The sequence below is a fragment of the Arachis hypogaea genome, chromosome 5 (genome assembly GCF_003086295.3).
Source record: "Arachis hypogaea cultivar Tifrunner chromosome 5, arahy.Tifrunner.gnm2.J5K5, whole genome shotgun sequence".
Lineage (NCBI taxonomy): Eukaryota > Viridiplantae > Streptophyta > Magnoliopsida > Fabales > Fabaceae > Arachis > Arachis hypogaea.
Window position 1 is genome coordinate 22,225,722 of NC_092040.1, and position 21,426 is coordinate 22,247,147.

The following is a 21,426-nucleotide window of genomic DNA, read 5'->3' on the forward strand; positions in this document are numbered from 1 at the left end:
AGGCATAACATTTCCTATTCTGCCTCTACCTCGCTCGCGTCCGCATCTGCGAGTCGGCATCTGGTCCTTATACACACCAAACAAGTGATATCAAGTTGGTCAGTCTCAATATCGCAAGTCCTAAATGCATGCTCATGAACGTTTTTGCCACATATATCAGTTAGATATCCTACTAGCATAAGGACACATACACAAAGAATGCACAGAAGCACAATCAGTCCGTCCTCTGGCTCTATAGGAACGAACTACCCTGATACCATAATGTAACACCCTACTACTCAGAGTTTTACACTTAAGTCGTAGAACAGAGGTAGTGTGGTGTTACTGCCCTCTAATCATATAATATATACATATAATAGTGAAAAGACATAATATACTAGGAGCCTTTAAAAACAGGTAAAAAAATATCACAAATAGAAGCGTAATGCTCAGGGAATCGAATTACTTGGGTGCTACGAGACCTAGAAATTAAAGATAGGAATAAGCAAAAAAGTAAAGAAAGCCAAGAATATAACATAACTAGCTCCCGACTCAGCCTACGAAGTCAAGGCTAGCCGGAGAATATATATACATACATATACATGTGACCCAAAATATTCAAAATACAAAATAAGACCCTAGCTCTCCCTCAACCTCTATGAGGAACAAAATAAACAAGTTTCTTGGAGAGCAAGCTAAGTACATAGGTACATATATATACAAACAGAAAACCCAAAATAACTAAGGGACTACTCCGCTTCAAAGATCTAGACGCCTAGTGTTCCGAGGGTTACCTGAAACTGAAGGTCGATCTCGGATGAGATCTTTTACTGTGGTGGCCGGAGGTGTCGTGTTTGACTTATTGGATCTGGTGGCCAGAGCTATCGTCTCCGACTTGTTGGACTTGGCAGTGCTGCTGATCCTTCGTCACCGGAGGGTGGTGGTACCTGCAAGAGACTCCGATGCTTAAGTTAGCACGTGCTTTAGGCAGATTTTTTGTAGAATCAGAGTATCAGTTATACCTGGGTGCTCCAATGTATTTATAATGGTGTGGAGTGACCTTTCTGGAGATAAGATAGTTATCTTATCTTATCTTTGAGTGAAGTCATCTTATCTTTAAGGGGAACCGCCTTATCTTTCTCTAGGCTTTGCCGCCTTTAGATTTGGGCTATGTGCATTCGTTTGGGCCTGCTTGGGCCTCTTATGGCGATTTGGCCAACCTTCCAATAGGTCGGTCATGGGCCAACCTTCTAAGAGGTCAGTCATGGGCCAACCTTTAAAGAGGTCGGTCAACCTGGTCCTTTATAGCTCGAACCGATGTATAAATAGTGCCCCTGCTTGAGTTCAGACCTTTCCGTGAGATCGTGCTTTTAGAGCTTCGATCTCTTTGGGGAAGTCATGCTCAATCATCCTGACTTTGATCTTGAGTAGTTTCTCCTTGTGCGAGTCTGGTATTGCCCTTTTTAGCTTGTTGAGATGACTTTTCATGCTTCTTCCGACTTGTTTGCTTTCACTACTCGGGCTTTTTAGTTATAATCCAACAACTTTTTAGGTAGTGTTCCGATGGGGAACCTTTTTATAGTTTGTTTGGATGACATTTTAGCGCCATTTTGATTTGTTCTTTTTCCTTTTAAGTAGTGTCGTTTTTCAGGACTTCGTACTTTTCAGCAAAGCATTCCTAGCCTTCCTCTAGCCATTGCGAGATGTCTTTGTCCCTTTTGTGGATCTTTGTAGAGTGTTGGTACTTTGTTGTCCGACATAGGAGGCATCATAAGATTTGTAATGATAGGCACCAAGAGAGAAATTATGAGCTAGTGCCTCCCGACCCAGAGGAGAGGGTTAGTTTTCTGGTACGCGAAATTGTGAACAATACTTTTTCACAACTCTCATAATCCCCGGTCATGAACCCCAAAAAATTGGTAGTTCAGTACCATGGCATTACACAACTTCGCACAACTAACCAGCAAGTGCACTGGGTCGTCCAAGTAATAAACCTTACGTGAGTAAGGGTCGATCCCACGGAGATTGTTAGTATTGAAGCAAGCTATGGTCATCTTGTAAATCTTAGTCAGGCAAACTCAAATGGTAATGGTGATGAACGAAAATAACACAAAGGTAAAGATAGTGATACTTATGTAATTCATTGGTAGGAACTTCAGATAAGCGCATGAAGATGCCTTCCCTTCCGTCTCTCTGCTTTCCTACTGTCTTCATCCAATCCTTCTTACTCCTTTCCATGGCAAGCTTAAGCAAGGGTTTCACCGTTGTCAGTGGCTACCTCCCATCCTCTCAGTGAAAGCGATTTGCATATGCTCTGTCACAGCATAGCGGAATTCATCTGTCGGTTCTCAATCAGGCTGGAATAGAATCCAGTGATTCTTTTGCGTCTGTCACTAACGCCCCGCCCTCAGGAGTTTGAAGCACGTCACAGTCATTCAGTCATTGAATCCTACTCAGAATACCACAGACAAGGTTAGACCTTCCGGATTCTCTTGAATGCTGCCATCAGTTCTCGCCTATACCACGAAGACTCTGATCTCACGGAATGGTTGGCTCGTTTGTCAGGCGAGCACTCGGTTGTCAGGCGATCAACCATGCATCGTGCAATTAGGAATCCAAGAGATATTCACTAGAGCCTTGATTGCTTGTAGAACAAGAGTGGTTGTCAGTCACTTTGTTCATGGGTGAGAATGGTGATGGGCGTCAATCATCACCTTCATCAAGTTGAAGAACAAGTGATATCTTGGATAAAGAACAAGCGGAATTGAATGGAAGAACAATAGTAATTGCATTAATACTCGAGGTACAGCAGAGCTCCACACCTTAATCTATGGTGTGTAGAAACTCCACCGTTGAAAATACATAAGCATAAGGTCTAGGCATGGCCGAATGGCCAGCCTCCCAATGATCTAAGATAGCATACAAAATGAAGATAGCTACCAAAATCTTCTAATACAATGGTAAAAGGTCCTACTTATAAGAACTAGTAGCCTAAGGTGTACAGAAATGAGTAAATGACATAAAAATCCACTTCCGGGCCCACTTGGTGTGTGCTTGGGCTGAGCAATGAAGCAAATTTCGTGCAGAGACTCCTCTTGGAGTTAAACGCCAGCTTTAGTGCCAGTTTGGGCGTTTAACTCCCATTTGGATGCCAGTTCCAGCGTTTAACGCTGGGATTTCTTGAGGTGACTTTGAACGCCGGTTTGGGCCATCAAATCTTGGGCAAAGTATGGACTATCATATATTGCTGGAAAGCCCAGGATGTCTACTTTCCAACGCCGTTGAGAGCGCGCCAATTGGGCTTCTGTAGCTCCAGAAAATCCACTTCGAGTGCAGGGAGGTCAGAATCCAACAGCATCTGCAGTCCTTTTTGGTCTCTGAATCAGATTTTTGCTCAGGTCCCTCAATTTCAGCCAGAAAATACCTGAAATCACAGAAAAACACACAAACTCATAGTAAAGTCCAGAAAAGTGAATTTTAACTAAAAACTAATAAAAATATACTAAAAACTAACTATATCATAACAAAAACATACTAAAAACAATGCCAAAAAGTATACAAATTATCCGCTCATCATTTTCCTTCTTTGGTTCGAGGAGAACGACCCTTCTTCTACGCGTAGGACTACTTTTTTAGCCAGATGAATATCACCTTTCCTTTTACTTCTTTTGAGACCGACTTGTTGTGGTCCTACAACGTAGCTCCTTCTCAGCTTCATCCGAACTCGTGGGGCTTCATAAAAATCTTCCAGTTATTGTGTCAGGAACTGGATGTCCGACCTTCTCAAGCTCTCTTTCTTTATCTTTTTGTTTTGATGAAGCCCGGGATAGCAAAGAAGAAGGCCTCCTAGATCTCTTTCCGCGCTTCCCAAGGGAAGACAATTTTCTCCATGTATCATAATCCTTTAGGGATTTTAAAAACTTTTATTTCAAGGTCCGAGCTGTTGAACGAGCTCAGCCTTATTTGTTGGACGAAAATAACGATCCCGCCTTCCCCCTATGTTGGCAAAAGAATGTGGTAATGGCTAGGTATTCTTGGGAGATGTTAGATGAGGTCGAGCAGGCCTTTGTCCATGTGTTAGAGGAAAATTGGGGACAACCTCCCCATCTCGACACGAAAAGGTTTTTAGGGGATCCCCCACTACTCTGAGATGAATTGGGTAGTTGCTGATTTCTTTGTTAGCTTTTTCTTCTTGTTTTGTTTGTTTTGTCAATTCATCTCTTTCTTATTCACAACTCGGGCTTTGCTGATTTTTTTTTAGAGATGGTGAAGACCTCGAACTCCATGAAGGCTTTTAAGAGGGCCAGGAAGGCGACTGCGGCTTAGAACATCTCGGCTAAAGGTCTTGGGGAGGGATCTTCCAAGGTCACTCTGAAGAGGTCGACCTCGAATATTTCTGGGCTGAAGAAGATCATTCCAACTCCTAAGGTTCGCTTGGCCTCTTCTGATCCTCCCCAGCTAACCTCTAGTGCTACCTCTCCCTCTGCTGCTGATCCTTCCCCCAAGAAGCAGAAGACTGTCGAGCCCTATGATCTGGATGCCTTTAACTTTGATGTTATAGGATTTGCGGATAATCAAATTGCTCCTTATGGCCAACTTTCTATGGACAATGTGTCCATCCTTCATCACCTAGATTTCATTACCAGGAATAGTGTTCGGATGGCTCATATGGGTGCAGCTTTATTTCGCTCAATCCAAGACTCCCTTGTCCATGCAACGAAGGCCTTTATGTAGGAGGCTAAGTCAGAATTTGATAGGATTAAGGGGCTGAAGGATGAGCTTGATGCAAGGGTCATCAAATTGGAGTTGGATGTGGAAAATAAAAAAGCCCGACCTACTACTACTGAGGCCACTGCAAGTCTGGCTGAGGAGATGGCGATAAAGCACAAAGAGAGTTATGTGCGAACTTATGGCGAGTTGCTGGAGACTAAGGAGAGGCTGGAGTCTGCTCGTGCTGATTATGCTGAGCTTCAGGGCCATCTTGTGGGCAGTGTGACTGATGCTTATGAAAACTTGAAGGCTCAAGTCCGAGTTTTTGCTCCGGAGCTCGACCTGAGTCTTTTTAGTTTGGACAATATTATTGAAAATGGTGAGATTGTCCCTGCCCCAGATGAGGATGAAGAGGAAGGTCCTCCCCCTAAGCCGCCAGTCAAGTCTGCTGCCCCGACTTCTTCAACTCCTGCTGCTGAGGTCAGTCACCCTGAGTCTGACCCCGATGTCCAGATCTTGAATCGGGATGATGGAACTGTGGATGCGACTCCTTTGAAGACCATTCGTCCTTCTACAACTCAGGGTGTTACTGTTGGGGAGACTTTGGACCCTTGATACCTTATCTTTGATGTATTTTGTATTGCCCGGTCTGTGGGTTTTTAAACTCTGATTTTTGGGTGTGGCTTTAACACTTTAGTTGCTTTTCTTAGCAACTTTATTTAGGAAAAACAAATGCTTTCAAACTCTTGAGGTCAACTTTTAGGTGGCCTTTCTGAGCTTTTATCATTACAGCTTTGTTTCGCTTGATATATTTGTTTGCAGTTTATTGCCACTTCTAAAAATCTTTAGAGTGTTAGAATTGTGCTATCCGTCCTCTTTTTGATTGCCTTTGTGTTTGTTTATTCACTGCTTTAGTCGAAGTGACCTTTGAGGTTAGCTTTGTTTGTTTATTATCATAGAATACTTTTTAAACCAATTTTGGTGAGGTCGTGGCTTTTTGGGTCAAGCTGTGTCGCTTCTAGTGCACGCCTTCTGTTGGTCGAGCTCCTTTCCAAGTTATTTTTAGTAATCCATTTTTAATCAGGGCTGACTAGGTCTCTTTCTATGAATTACTTTTTATAACTTTGTCGCTTTGATTGGTCTGGTCCGATGATAAGAGGAATTTATTGTATAGTTTGGAATCGATCAAAACAAGAATAAATTTGTTGGTAGCATAGTCCAAACCAACAATGAATTCTCTTAATCAAATGTTTACAAATTCTAATTAACCGAGAGTAATTCAACCTCGGGTCGTCTTCCCTAGGAGTTGTAATGAAATGTACATTTATTGGCTATGAGAGAGAGCATGGAAAATTGGGAAAGCAAGAAAGCAAGAAATGTAAATAGCAAGGAAGAAAATAAACATGTAAGGAATGTAAATGGCAACTCTTGGTGAGAATTGGGGAGTTTAGATTTCCTATCCTAGTTGTGGACCACAAATATGGCAATTGTGTGGAATCAATCCAAACTAGTCAATCCTCCTTGAGAATTAGTCAAAAGAGTGTAATTGATCTCAATCCATAAGTCCTAGTCAATTCACTAATTAACTTAGTGAAAGACTAGTGTAAATGGAAACCAAACCAATTAACTATTTTCACACAATACGGAATGGACATTCACAACTCAATTCCACCCAAACATCCAATTTCCATCCAAGAGTGTGAAAACTTAACATGCAAGAAATTAAACATCAAAGCAATAAAAGTTAAAAGCAATTTAAAGTCAAAGCAAGGAAGATTAAAATGCAAGAAATCTCTTGGCAAGTAATTGAGAGCTAAGGCTACCTATCCTAGTCATTAACCGCAAACATATGATGATTATGAAGAGTTAATCCTACTTAGTCAACCTTACATCGAAGATAAGTCAAATAGGCATGGTTAATTTCAATCCCTAAGTCCTATGTCAACACTAAGGGGTCACATAGAGTTAAGGGAAACCAAATCAACTAACTACTCCAATGTATCAAACAAGAATGGACATAAATGACTCAAGGATCACCAAAGTCAACAATTTCAAGCCAAGAGTATAGAAAAACTATGTAAAAACTAAGCCAAGTATTTTATCAAACACTTGGTGTGTATGAAAATAAAATAATATTAAATGACAAGAAATAATAAATGCTACAACTACCAAACAAGGAAAGTAAAGATAGCAACTCAATAAAGCAATAAATGATATGAAACATAAATTTGCATTAATTGAAATTAAAATAACAAGAGTGTTCATAAAAATGGAAAATGACATAAAAGAGAAAATGACAAAAGAAATGAAGAAGATAAGGACAAGAGAGCATAGAAACATAAATGAAACAAGATGAAAGCAACAATTAAAACTAGAAATTATAAAGAAAATAAACTAAGAACCCTAATTTCTAGAGAGAAAGAGGAGCTTCTCTCTCTAGGAAACAACCTACATAATGCTAAACTAACCCTAATTGCTCCCCCCTTCATTCCTCTTCACTTTGGCCTTAAATAGCTTCATAAAATAAGTTGGATTGGGTTTTGGGGGCCCAAAAATCGCTGCCAGCAACTTGGATTAATGACCTCACGTGCATGCAGACGTGCGTATGCATGACCTACGGTGCGTAGGCATCTTTGTGCAAAAATTCCATCGTGCGTACGCACGATACTTGGTGTGTACGTATCGTTGCATGAAGTCACCATTGTGCGTACGCATGCATCACTGTGCGTATGCATCTTTGCAGCAGCTTACAAACTTCATTTTCTTCATGATTTCTCCCTTTTGCATGCTTTTCTCTTCACTTCTTCCATCCCATACTTGCCTTGGAAACCTGAAATCGCTCAACAAATACATCAAGGCACCAAATGGGATTAAAGTGAATTAATTTTAGCTATTTTGTGGCCTAAAAAGCATATTTTCACAATTAAGCACAATTTAGGAAGAAATCTCAAAAGCATGATATTTAGATTAATAAATGTGGGTTTATGTGATGGAATCCACTCAAATCAAATCAAAATATATCGTAAAATATAGACTCATCATCCGACTTCTTCTTAATCGGTTGTTTCTAAGTTATTTCTAGTAATCCATTTTTACTCAGACCTCGTCAGGCCTCTTTCTATGGATTACTTTTTATAACTTTTGTCGCTTTGGTCGATTGGTCCGACTTCTTCATGTCGGTCCGTTCTAAGTTATTTCTAGTAATCCAGTTTTACTCAGACCTCGTCAGGCCTCTTTTTATGGATTACTTTTTATAACTTTGTAGCTTTGATTGATTTGGTCCGACTTCTTCTTGTCAGTCCTTCTTAAGTTATTTTTAGTAATCCATTTTTAATCAGACCTCGTCAGGTCTCTTTCTATGGATTACTTTTTATAACTTTTGTTGCTTTGGTGGTTTGGTCCAACTTCTGCTTGTCGGTCCTTCTTAAGTTATTTTTAGTAATCCATTTTTATTCAGACCTCGTCAGGCCTCTTTCTATGGATTACTTTTTATAACTTTGTCGTTGATCGGGCGATGAATTTGGTTTTCATCTTGCCGACCTTATCGGGATCGGGTGATGAGTTTGGTTCTCATCTTCCCGACCTTGTCGTGATCGGGCAATGAGTTTGGTTCTCATCTTGCCGACCTTGTCATGATGAGTTTGGTTCTCATCTTTGCCGACCTTGTCACGATTGGGCGGTGAATTTGGTTTTCACCTTGCCAACTTGTAGCTTTGTAATCGGATGGTGAATTTGGTTTTCATCTTGCCGACTTTGTCGCGATCGGGTGGTGAATTTGGTTTTCACCTGTCCAACATGTAGCTTTGTAATCGGACGATGAATTTGGTTTTCATCTTGCCGACTTTGTCGTGATCGGGTGGTGAATTTGGTTTTCACCTTGCCGACCTGTAGCTTTGTAATCTGACGATGAATTGCACTCAGATTAATGCATCTTGGTTGGAAACTTTTTAGGGAATCTGAAAACCTTCTAGGTCGGGCAATCTTTTAGATCTCGGCCTGGCGCCCTTTGATGCATGAAAACTTGTCTCTCAACAAATTTCCCTTCGGCAAGTATACCAAATTGTCGTCAAGTAAAACTCACAATAGAGTGAGGTCGAATCCCACAAGGATTGATTGGTCAAGCAACTTTAGTTAGAAGAATATGCTAGTTGAGCTAAACAGAATTTAGATTGGGGACTAACAGAAATTTAAATGACTGGAAAGTAAATAACAGAAATTAAAGTGCAGAATCTTAAATGGGGGTTTGGGGTAATGAGCATGAAAATAAATGACAGAAAGTAAAGAGAATGGGTAAGATCAAAAATGGGGTAATCATTGGGTTCAGGAGATGTTGCATTCTCCGGATTAAAATCATTCTCATCTCTTCCTCAATCAATGCATTCATTGATCTCCTTGGCAATCTTAAGTGACTGGATCCCAATTCTTTGGCAATCCAATCTCTCTAAGCTTGAACAATTGTCCAATTCCTTGATTTAATTGCTCATGAGAAGAGATGAAGTGTGGTCACTGATTATACCACATGTATTTCCAAATCAAAGTGTTGGGAGGATTACATGTCACTATATCCGCCCAAACCCCAATTTGGTCCAACATGAGAAAGCATTTTTAGCATGATCTCCTCATCCCTTTTCCAAGGCTCAAAGGTGATCCAATTATGGAGAGTTTCTTTTCCAAGACAACTAACCAATTGAATTAAGATCGAAAGCTTTCTAGTAAGATCAAGAGAAAAGAAAGAAGAAGAAGAATGAAAACTATAATTGATCCATCAAATTACAACAGAGCTCCCTAACCCAATGAAAGGGGTTTAGTTGTTCATAGCTCTAGAAATGAAAAATGGCAGAAAAGAAGAATCCATGCTAAAAGTGCAGAAAAGTAAATCTACAGAGAGTAGTTCCCAAAAGTACCAAGCTTCTCTATAGTTCAAAACTACTCCTATATATACTACTCCTCTTGATCTTCTAGTGAGTTCTTCAAGTCTTGGATGTGGGCTCTGGATCTTGAGTTGAAGCAGTTCTCATCTTTAGTGGGACCAACTTGCAGAGAAATATGAATTAGGCTTGGGTATTTAGTGAGATTAACGTTGAGTGCAATTGTGGGTTCGAGAATGTTAGTGGCATTCACTTTTTCCACTAACGTTCCACCCTTATGTACCCACGTTAACTCCAACGTTAGTGGTCTTAACGTGACCACTAACGTTGCCTTCTCAATTTTTGGCCAACGTTATTGGGACTCACTTTTCCCAATAACGTTGGCTTATACCCCTTCGCGCCCATTAACGTTGCTTGGTGCCTTTTGTTCCTACGTTAGAGTTCACGTTAGTGTAGCTAACGTGACTCTTAACCTGGGTGTGTCTCACCTTCGAGAGCGTTAGTGACACTCACCTTTGTCACTAACGCTCCAAATGCCCAAATTCTCTACGTTAGAACTCACGTTAACTAAGTTAACGTGGCTCTTAACGTAGTAGTGATGCCATCTTCCAACGTTAGTGACAAAATTGAGTGTCACTAACGTTGGCTCTTTGATCTCAACTCCACGTTAACTTTCACGTTAATAGTCTTAACGTGAAAGTTAACGTAGCCAATGCTAGTTGGTCCAACGTTAGTGACAAAAGTGAGTGTCACTAACGTTGGCTTTTGTTTTCCTCTTCCACGTTAGAGTTCACGTTAACTAAGTTAACGCGACTCTTAACGTGGATCATTGCCAAGTTTTCCAATGTTAGTGGTGTTCACTTTTACCACTAACATTGGAGAAAAATGTTATTGGTGTTCACATTTTCTCTTAACGTTGGAGTTCTCTTTTGCTTCTATGTTAACTACCACATTAACTTAGTTAACGTGGCAAGTAACGTGAGCTATGGATGGCTTCGCAGGCGTTATTGGTGATCACTTTTCTCATTAATGTTGCAAGCTTTTTACCATTCTACGATAGTGTTCACGTTAATTAGGTTAACGTGAATACTAACGTGGTTCTTCCTTGCTTCCTTTGCCCTGAAATCAAGCAATTAAAGTGCATCAAAGCTCTAGCCAAAGTCATGAGATTATGCATCATCAATTTATCATGCAATTCTAGCAAAATTCTCATGAAATCATGCAAAGTTCACAATAGTTGCTTGAATCAAGGTGTGAGTGTATTTTCATCCAAAACTTGCCTTATTCACTAAGAAAATGCATGAAACTATCCTAAAACAGTAAAGAAAAGGTCAGTGAAACTAGCCTAGATGCCCTGGCATCACAACACCAAACTTAAAGCTTGCTTGTCCCTAAGCAAGTACTGAAGCATAAGAAGAATGAAATGAAAGAACAAGAAGATAAAATAGAAGTAGAATTCCTGGTTTATGGGGTTTCATGCATAGCAACTTAGGTTCCTCCCCTTTAGGTTTCAAGCCTTTATCAACTCCTTGGTCACTTTCTTGATTGCATCCTTTGAGACTTCTTTCTTATTGATCCTTCCTTCTTTTTCAAAGTTTATTTTTCTTTTTGCTAAGTGCTTTGTAAGAGGGCAACTCTTTATGATAAGCTTTCAGCCAACACTCCCAAACCAATTGGTTTAAGGTGCTAGGTGTTAAGACACCCCTAAGGACTTACTTCCTCAAGTCTCTTTCCCTCATACATACACACCACAGGCACATAGTTTGTTATTTTTCCTTTCTTAAGACCTTAGTGTCCAGCACCTCTTTGGGTTACTAAGTGTTCTGTAGTAAATGTTACTCTTGATAGTGGACTTTCAGCTGATAATCCCGGATTAGTTAATCCAAGTTACCAAGTGATAAGGCACCCCTAAGAGTTTATTCATCCAAGTATATCCCTTGTACATAAACACCACAGACACATGCCTCAATTTTGAAACCCTTGGTGCCTAGCATTGTTTCTTATTGTGTTTCTTTCTTTTTCACTTTTATTGCTCTTCTCTTTTCTTATTGGGATCTTATTGTTTAGTTAGTCTCAAAGGGTGTGTCTCAAACATAGGACTCATGATAGATAGTTGCTTTCTTTCCTTATTTGGTGAACCAACTTATCTTACTAATCATCCTACCACAAACATTCAGAATGCACTTCATAAAATAACTCCACTCTTGTTCTTTTCATAACATTTTCTTTTTAATTAACTTAAAGAGACAAGCATACAAGTAAGAAAGATGAAAGTGAACACTCAAGACATTAAGCTAGCACATTTAACCTAAGCAACGAAACTTAATTGCAAAATTGAAAGTCCTAAACTACTCATGGAAGCATGTTCTATTTCATACATGATTTTTCTTATTTAAAGCTTTGAAAAAGGTAAACTAAGAGGGAACTTCACCACCTTTCACTTGTTGGCATGCTCATGTTCTTCTGCTTCCTTGCCCTCTTTAAGTTTACTTTGTCCACTTGTGCTTCCTCTCATCCGATTCATTTTGGCTATCTTCCAATCCTCTAGTGCCTTCCTTACTGATTCATGACTTTGTTCTACCCTTTCGCGTTCCACTCGTGCTAACTCATCCTTTACATCTTCATATTTTGTTATCCCAGGATGCAAAACAGGTAGTTGTCCGACTAGGTACCCAAGCCTGGCTTGGGTATTCACATGATACCTAGTCTCACTCATGTAGACACCTTCTAAAAATGCTCTGTATTCATCGAAAAGATCTGCTTGTTCTCTCTGTTTCTGATGCATCTCATGGATGTGTGCACCTTGATGTGCTTGGATGTTGGTTAGCCTTTGGATGGCTTCTTGTTGTTGGTCTTGCTTCTGATTCAGGTTATGGAAGGATTTACTCCATTGTCTCCCTTGTTCCATTTACTGGTCCATTAATTGTTTTTGCCATTCCCCTTGCTGATTCATCCATCTAGAGAGTGATCCTTCTTGGCGGTCTATTAATTGCTTTTGAAACTCCCTTTATGCCCCTTGATTTTCCATGCATTGCCTAGATAAGGTATCAATAGCCTCTTGCAATTGGTGCATGCTTAAGGTGGCTGGGGTTTGCTCCTGTGGATGTTGTTCTTTTTCAGCTTGATGGGCTGGCCTCTTTCGTACCCTTCGTGGAGGTAGTGGAGCTGCAGTAGCATGCATCCGACGATAAGTGATTGGAACACCAACCTTTATCCACTCGAGGTTTTCATCCTCAAATATCACCCTAGCCAGTTTGCAAAGACGCAAAATAGTGCTGGGATAACCCAACTTTCCTCCAGAATCGCTCTTCTCAGCAAGCTTCCGAATGCCTTGGGCTATGAGTTCATGAGCCTTGATCTCTCCTTCCTTCATTAGACATGGCACCATCGTTGCTCTCTTAAGGTTTACCTCTGAGTTATTTCCAGCTGGGAGGATGGATCTCCTTACAATTTCGAACCAACCTTTAGCCTCAGGGAGGAGATCTCCTCTTTTTATAAATTTGGGCTTCCTCTTGGGGCCTCTTTCCCAATCTGCTCCTTGCACACATATATCATGTATAATCTGGTCATAATTGGGATTTTTGTCCATTCTCGAGTGATAGCTCTCCTCTTCAAAGGGTATGCTTCTCAATTTTAGCACTCTCATGATAGTCATGGAACTAAAATCCACCATGACCCCTCTCACAAAACTTGTGTATGAGTCATCCGCCTTGTCTTGTCTAACTGCATTTGCATAGAACTCTCTTACTAGAGTTGCATTCACCCTTGTGATCGGATCGGTGAGGAGCTCCCATCGGCGTTGTTCCACCTTCTTTGTGATTTATGGACACTCAACTTTTGTGACTTGAAAGCCTAGTTCATAAATGATTTCTTTCTCAGCCATCCACCCATACTGGAGTGCATGATGGAAGGTTCTAAATCGCCCTTCATCAAAAGGAGGATGCTCTATGGGTTCCTTCCCCTTTTGTCTCTTGGAGCTTGATGATGCCATGCAAGATTGTTGATGTGTTGGCTATTCTCAAGATGGCTAGGAGGGTGTATGTAAAGCCTTTGGTGGAGGATGATGTGTGTATGCTCGAAAGAAGGGAATGGGAAGGGTGCGAATTTGAAGTGTGTATGGAGAGGTTGTGTGAAGGGGTTTATATAGGAAGATGGCAATTGATTGAAGGGTGTGGATTGATGGGGTTGTTTGAGAGTGGATGGTTGGGGTTTTGGGATTGAATGAGCACAAGGATCACCCCCTTTATGGGGGTCTTGGTTCGGTCTTCAAAATTTTCCACTCCCAATGTTGCATGGCAATACTTCCAAAGACATTCCCCATGAAGACAAGTGTGAAATTTCCTTGGTGTAGTGGCCGAATCTCCCTCCCTCAATTGTCCTATCAAGTACCATCAATGTCCTTTTTGATTCCCTATACACGAAGAAAAAGTGCAATCGGTTATTTGAAATTTTTGGTGGGAAAAAGTGTGAACTAAAAAAAATTTCTTTTTCTTTTGTTTTTACATGACTAAATGATTTCCATGAATGCAAATCAATCAACCATTAAGCTTCCCATGCATGCACGTTGGAACACCAAACTTGTTTGTGATCACATGGTGCAACAAGTTTGGGGAATAAATTCTCCTCACAAGGTGTGTCCAAACCTCACTTGGTGTGCTTTGAACACCAAACTTATCATGTACTATACGTTGCATGTAGAGGGCTTTATGTTAGTTGTCAAAATTGATTTAAAATTCCATGGAAATTGCCTTATTACTATTATTAGAGATTTAAGAGCGAGGGTATAGAACATGGGTTGCCTCCCATGAAGTACTTCTTTAGCGTCATTAGCTTGACGTTTGGTCCTTGTCAAGGTGGCTGATTGGTGCACGAAATTGTGATCAATACTTTTCACAAATCAAATAATCCCCGGTAATGAATCCAAAAACTTGGTGTTCAATACCATGGCATAAACACAACTTCGCACAACTAACCAGCAAGTGTACTGGGTCGTCCAAGTAATAAACCTTACGCGAGTAAGGGTCGATCCCACAGAGATTGTTGGTATGAAGCAAGCTATGGTCACCTTGTAAATCTTAGTCAGGCAAACTCAAATGGGTATGGTGATAAACGCATAAAACATAAAGATAAAGATAGAGATACTTATGTAATTCATTGGTAGGAACTTCAGATAAGCGTATGAAGATGCCTTCCCTTCCGTCTCTCTGCTTTCCTACTGTCTTCATCCAATCCTTCTTCCTCCTTTCCATGGCAAGCTTAAGCAAGGGTTTCACCGTTGTCAGTGGCTACCTCCCATCCTCTCAGTGGAAATGTTCAACGCACCCTGTCACGGCACGGCTATCCATCTGTCGGTTCTCAATCAGGCCGGAATAGAATCCAGTGATTCTTTTGCGTCTGTCACTAACGCCCCGCCCTCAGGAGTTTGAAGCACGTCACAGTCATTCAATCATTGAATCCTACTCAGAATACCACAGACAATGTTAGACCTTCCGGATTCTCTTGAATGCCGCCATCAGTTCTAGCCTATACCACGAAGACTCTGATCTCACGGAATGGCTGGCTCGTTTGTCAGGCGAGCACTCGGTTGTCAGGCGATCAACCATGCATCGTGTATCAGGAATCCAAGAGATATTCACCCAATCGAAGGTAGAACGGAGGTGGTTGTCAGTCACATGTTCATAGGTGAGAATGATGATGAGTGTCACGAATCATCACATTCATCAAGTTGAAGAACAAGTGATATCTTAGAACAAGAGCAAGCGGAATTGAATAGAAGAACAATAGTAATTGCATTAATACTCGAGGTACAGCAGAGCTCCACACCTTAATCTATGGTGTGTAGAAACTCCACCGTTGAAAATACATAAGTACAGGGTCTAGGCATGGCCGAATGGCCAGCCTCCCAATGATCTAAGAACTAGATGTCCAAAGATGATCTAGAGATCTAAAGTGATCAAAAGATGTAAAATACAATAGTAAAAGGTCCTACTTATAGAAAACTAGTAGCCTAGGGTGTACAGAGATGAGTAAAAAACATAAAAATCCACTTCCGGGCCCACTTGGTGTGTGCTTGGGCTGATCAATGAAGCATTTTCGTGTAGAGACTCTTCTTGGAGTTAAACGCCAGCTTTTATGTCAGTTTGGGCGTTTAACTCCCATTTTGGTGCCAGTTCCGGCGTTTAACGCTGGAATTCCTGAGGGTGACTTTGAACGCCGGTTTGGGCCATCAAAACTTGGGCAAAGTATAGACTATCATATATTGCTGGAAAGCCCAGGATGTCTACTTTCCAACGCCGTTGGGAGCGAGCCAATTGGGCTTCTGTAGCTCCAGAAAATCCACTTCGAGTGCAGGGAGGTCAGAATCCAACAGCATCTGCAGTCCTTTTCAGTCTCTGAATCAGATTTTTGCTCAGGACCCTCAATTTCAGCCAAAAAATACCTGAAATCACAGAAAAACACACAAACTCATATTAAAGTCCAGAAAAGTGAATTTTAACTAAAAACTAATAAAAATATACTAAAAACTAACTAGATCATACTAAAAACATACTAAAAACAATGCCAAAAAGTGTATAAATTATCCGCTCATCACAACACCAAACTTAAATTGTTGCTTGTCCTCAAGCAACTGAAAATCAAATAAGATAAAAAGAAGAGAATATACTATAGACGCCAAATTATCAATGAAACTTGGCTCCAATTAGATGAGCGGGACTTTTAGCTTTTTGCCTCTGAATAGTTTTGGCATCTCACTTTATCCTTTGAAATTCAGAATGATTGGCTTCTTTAGGAACTCAGAATCCAGATAGTGTTATTGATTCTCCTAGTTAAGTATGATGATTCTTGAACATAGCTACTTATTGAGTCTTGGCCGTGGCCCAAAGCACTCTGTCTTCCAGTATTACCACCGGATACATACATGCCATAGACACATAATTGGGTGAACCTTTTCAGATTGTGACTCAGCTTTGCTAGAGTCCCCAACTAGAGGTGTCCAGGGTTCTTAAGCACACTCTTTTTGCCTTGGATCACAAATTTATTTCTCTTTTTTCTTTTTTTTTTCTTTTTTCATTTTTTTCTCCTTCTCTTTTCTCTTTTTTTCTCTTTTTTTTTGTATTCACTGCTTTTTCTTGCTTCAAGAATCATTTTTGATTTTTCAGATCCTCAGTAACATGTCTCCTTTTTCATCATTCTTTCAAGAGCCAACAATTTTAACATTCATGAACAACAAATTCAAAAGGCATATGCACTGTTCAAGCATACATTCAGAGAACAAAAAGTATTGTCACCACATCAAAATAATTAAGCTAGTTTTAAAGATGAATTCGAAATCCTGTACTTCTTGATCTTTTGTAATAAAAACATTTTTCATTTAAGAGAGGTGATGGATTCATAGGACATTCATAACTTTAAGGCATAGACACTAAGACACTAATGATCACAAGACACAAACATGGATAAACATAAGCATAAAATTCGAAAAACAGAAAATTAAAGAACAAGGAGATTAAAGAACGGGTCCACCTTAGTGATGGCGGCTCCTTCTTCCTCTTGAAGATCCTATGGAGTGCTTGAGCTCCTCAATGTCTCTTCCTTGTCTTTGTTGCTCCTCTCTCATGATTCTTTGATCTTCTCTAATTTCATGGAGGATGATGGAGTGTTCTTGATGCTCCACCCTTAGTTGTCCCATGTTGGAACTCAATTCTCCTAGGGAGGTGTTTAGTTGCTCCCAATAGTTTTGTGGAGGAAAGTTCATCCCTTGAGGAATCTCATGGATCTCATGATGAGTGGGGTCTCTTGTGTGCTCCATCCTATTCTTAGTGATGGGCTTGTCCTCATCAATAGGGGTGTCTCCCTCTATGTCAACTCCAACTGAATAACAGAGGTGACAAATGAGATGAGGGAAGGCTAACCTTGCCAAGGTGGAGGACTTGTCCGCCACCTTATAAAGCTCTTGAGCTATAACCTCATGAACTTCTATTCCTTCTCCAATCATGATAGCTCGGTCTATGGTAACTTCGGACCGGTTGCTAGTGGGAATGATTGAGCGTTGGATAAACTCCAACCATCCTCTAGCCACGGGTTTGAGGTCATGCCTTCTCAATTGAACCGGCTTCCCTCTTGAATCTCTCTTCCATTGGGCGCCCTCTTCATATATGACTGTGAGGACTTGGTCCAACCTTTGATCAAAGTTGACCCTTCTTGTGTAAGGATGTTCATCTCCTTGCATCATGGGCAAATTGAATGCCACCCTTACACTTTCCGGACTAAAATCCAAGTATTTCCCCCGAACCATAGTAAGATAATTCTTTGGATCCGGGTTCATACTTTGGTCATGGTTCTTGGTGATCCATGCATTGGCATAGAACTCTTGAACCATTAAGATTCCGACTTGTTGAATGGGGTTGGTAAGAACTTCCCAACCTCTTCTTCGGATCTCATGTCGGATCTCCGGATATTCACTCTTTTTGAGTGAAAAAGGGACCTCGGGGATCACCTTCTTCAAGGCCACAACTTCATAGAAGTGGTCTTGATGCACCCTTGAGATGAATCTCTCCATCTTCCATGACTCGGAGGTGGAAGCTTTTGCCTTCCCTTTCCTCTTTCTAGAGGTTTCTCCGGCCTTGGATGCCATAAATGGTTATGGAAAAACAAAAAGCAATGCTTTTACCACACCAAACTTAAAATTTTTGCTCGTCCTCGAGCAAAAGAAGAAAGAAGAGAGTAGAAGAAGAAGAAATGAAGGAGATGGGAATGGCTTTTGTTTTCGGCCAAGAAGGGGAAGAAGTGGTGTTTAGGTTATGTGAAAATGAAGGAGTGAAGGAGGGTTTATATAGGAGTGGGGGAAGGGTAGGGTTCGGTCAATTGAGGGTGGGTTTGGGTAGGAAAGTGGTTTGAATTTGAATGGTGAGGTGGGTGGGGTTTTATGAAGGATGGATGTGAGTGGTGAAGAGAAAGATGGGATTTGATAGGAGAAGGGTTTTTGGGGAAGAGGTGTTGAGGTGATTGGTGAATGGGTGAAGAAGAGAGAGAGTGGTGGGGTAGGTAGGGATCCTGTGGGGTCCACAGATCCTGAGGTGTCAAGGAAAAGTCATCCCTGCACCAAATGGCAAGCAAAATCTCGTTTTGTGCCAATTCTGGCGTTAAACGCCGGGCTGGTGCCCATTTCTGGCGTTTAACGCCAGCTTCTTGCCCTTTTCTGGCGTTTAACGCCAGTCTGGTGCCCCTTTCTGGCGTTAAACGCCCAGAATGGTGCCAGACTGGGCGTTAAACGCCCAACAGCTAGCCTCACTAGCGTTTAAACGCCAGTGGGTTCTTCCTCCAGGGTGTGCTATTTTTCTTTCTATTTTTCATTCTGTTTTTGCTTTTTTCATTGATTTTGTGACTTCTCATGATCATCAACCTACAAAAAACATAAAATAACAAAAGAAAATAGTCAAAATATAATATTGGGTTGCCTCCCAACAAGCGCTTCTTTAATGTCAGTAGCTTGACAGAGGGCTCTCATGGAGCCTCACAGATGCTCAGAGCCATGTTGGAACCTCCCAACACCAAACTTAGAGTTTGAATGTGGGGGTTCAACACCAAACTTAGAGTTTGGTTGTGGCCTCCCAACACCAAACTTAGAGTTTGACTGTGGGGGCTCTGTTTGGCTCTGTTTTGAGAGGAGCTCTTCATGCTTCCTCTCCATGGTGACAGAGGGATATCCTTGAGCCTTAAACACCAAGGATTCTTCATTCACTTGAATGATCAACTCTCCTCTATCAACATCAATCACAGTCCTTGCTGTGGCTAGGAAGGGTCTGCCAAGGATGATGGATTCATCCATGCACTTCCCAGTCTCTAGGACTATGAAATCAGTAGGGATGTAATGGTCTTCACCTTTTACCAGAACATCCTCTACAAGTTCATAGGCTTGTTTTCTTGAATTGTCTGCCATCTCTAGTGAGATTTTTGCAGATTGCACCTCAAAGATCCTTAACTTCTCCATTACAGAGAGAGGCATGAGGTTTACGCTTGACCCTAAGTCACACAAGGCCTTCTTGAAGGTCATGGTGCCTATGGTACAAGGTATTGAAAACTTCCCAGGATCCTGTCTCTTTTGAGGCAGTTTCTGCCTAGACAATTTATCCAGTTCTTTGGTGAGCAAAGGGGCTTCATCCTCCCAAGTCTCATTTCTAAATAACTTGTCATTTAACTTCATGATTGCTCCAAGGTATTTAGCAACTTGCTCTTCAGTGACATACTCATCCTCTTCAGAGGAAGAATACTCATCAGAGCTCATGAATGGCAGAAGTAAGTCCAATGGAATCTCTATGGTCTCATTTTGAGCCTCAGATTCCCATGGTTCCTCATTGAGGAACTCATTGGAGGCCAGTGGACGTCCATTGAGGTCTTCCTCAGTGGCGTTCACTGCCTCTCCTTCCTCCCAAAATTCGGCCATGTTGATGGCTTTGCACTCTCCTTTTGGATTTTCTTCTGTATTGCTTGGAAGAGTACTAGGAGGGAGTTCAGTAATTTTCTTACTCAGCTGACCCACTTGTGCCTCCAAGTTTCTAATGGAGGACCTTGTTTCAGTCATGAAACTTTGAGTGGTTTTGATCAGATCAGAGACCATGGTTGCTAAGTCAGAGTTATTCTGCTTAGAACTCTCTGTCTGTTGCTGAGAAGATGATGGAAAAGGTTTGCTATTGCTAAACCTGTTTCTTCCACCATTATTGTTGTTGAAACCTTGTTGAGGTCTCTGTTGATCCTTCCATGAAAAATTTGGATGATTTCTCCATGAAGGATTATAGGTGTTTCCATAGGGTTCTCCCATGTAATTCACCTCTTCCATTGAAGGGTTCTCAGGATCATAAGCTTCTTCCTCAGATGAAGCTTCCTTAGTACTGCTTGGTGCATTTTGCATTCCAGACAGACTTTGAGAAATCATATTGACTTGTTGAGTCAATATTTTGTTCTGAGCCAATATGGCATTCAGAGTGTCAATCTCAAGAACTCCTTTCTTCTGATTGGTCCCATTGTTCACAGGATTTCTTTCAGAAGTGTACATGAATTGGTTATTTGCAACCATTTCAATCAGCTCTTGAGCTTCTGTAGGCGTCTTCTTTAGATGAAGAGATCCTCCAGCAGAGCTATCCAAAGACATTTTGGATAGTTCAGAGAGACCATCATAGAAAATACCTATGATGCTCCATTCAGAAAGCATATCAGAAGGACACTTTCTGATTAATTGTTTGTTTCTTTCCCAAGCTTCATAGAGGGATTCTCCTTCCTTCTGTCTGAAGGTTTGGACTTCCACTCTAAGCTTACTCAATTTTTGAGGTGGAAAGAACTTTGCCAAGAAGGCATTGACTAGCTTTTCCCAAGAGTCCAGGCTTTCTTTAGGTTGAGAGTCCAACCATGTTCTAGCTCTGTCTCTTACAGCAAAAGGGAATAGCATGAGTCTGTAGACCTCAGGGTCAACCCCATTAGTCTTGACAGTGTCACAGATTTGCAAGAACTTCTAATGGAAGTCCATGGAACTTGCAATTCTGTTGCATTAGAGAAACTAATTGAGGCTTAAGCTCAAAGTTGTTTGCTCCAATGGCAGGGATAGAGATGCTTCTCCCATAGAAGTTGGGAGTAGGTGCAGTAAAGTCACCCAGCACCTTCCTTGCATTGTTGGCATTGTTGTTGTTTTCGGCTGCCATAGGTTCTTCTTCTTTGAAGATTTCTGTTAGGTCCTCTACAGAGAATTGTGCCTTAGCTTCTCTTAGCTTTCTCTTCAAGGTCCTTTCAGGTTCAGGATCAGCCTCAACAAGAATGCCTTTGTCTCTGCTCCTGCTCATAAGAAAGAGAAGAGAACAAGAAATGTGGAATCCTCTAT

General features: G+C 41.1%; 1 non-coding gene across 1 annotated transcript; it reads left to right on the top strand.

Moving 5' to 3' along the window:
- Window positions 1-20,760: 20,760 nt before the first annotated feature.
- On the top strand, window positions 20,761-20,868 carry LOC112804529 (small nucleolar RNA R71). Its single transcript, XR_003203141.1, has one exon. It is a non-coding gene; the product is annotated as a small nucleolar RNA R71 (small nucleolar RNA).
- The last annotated feature ends 558 nt before the right edge of the window (window positions 20,869-21,426 follow it).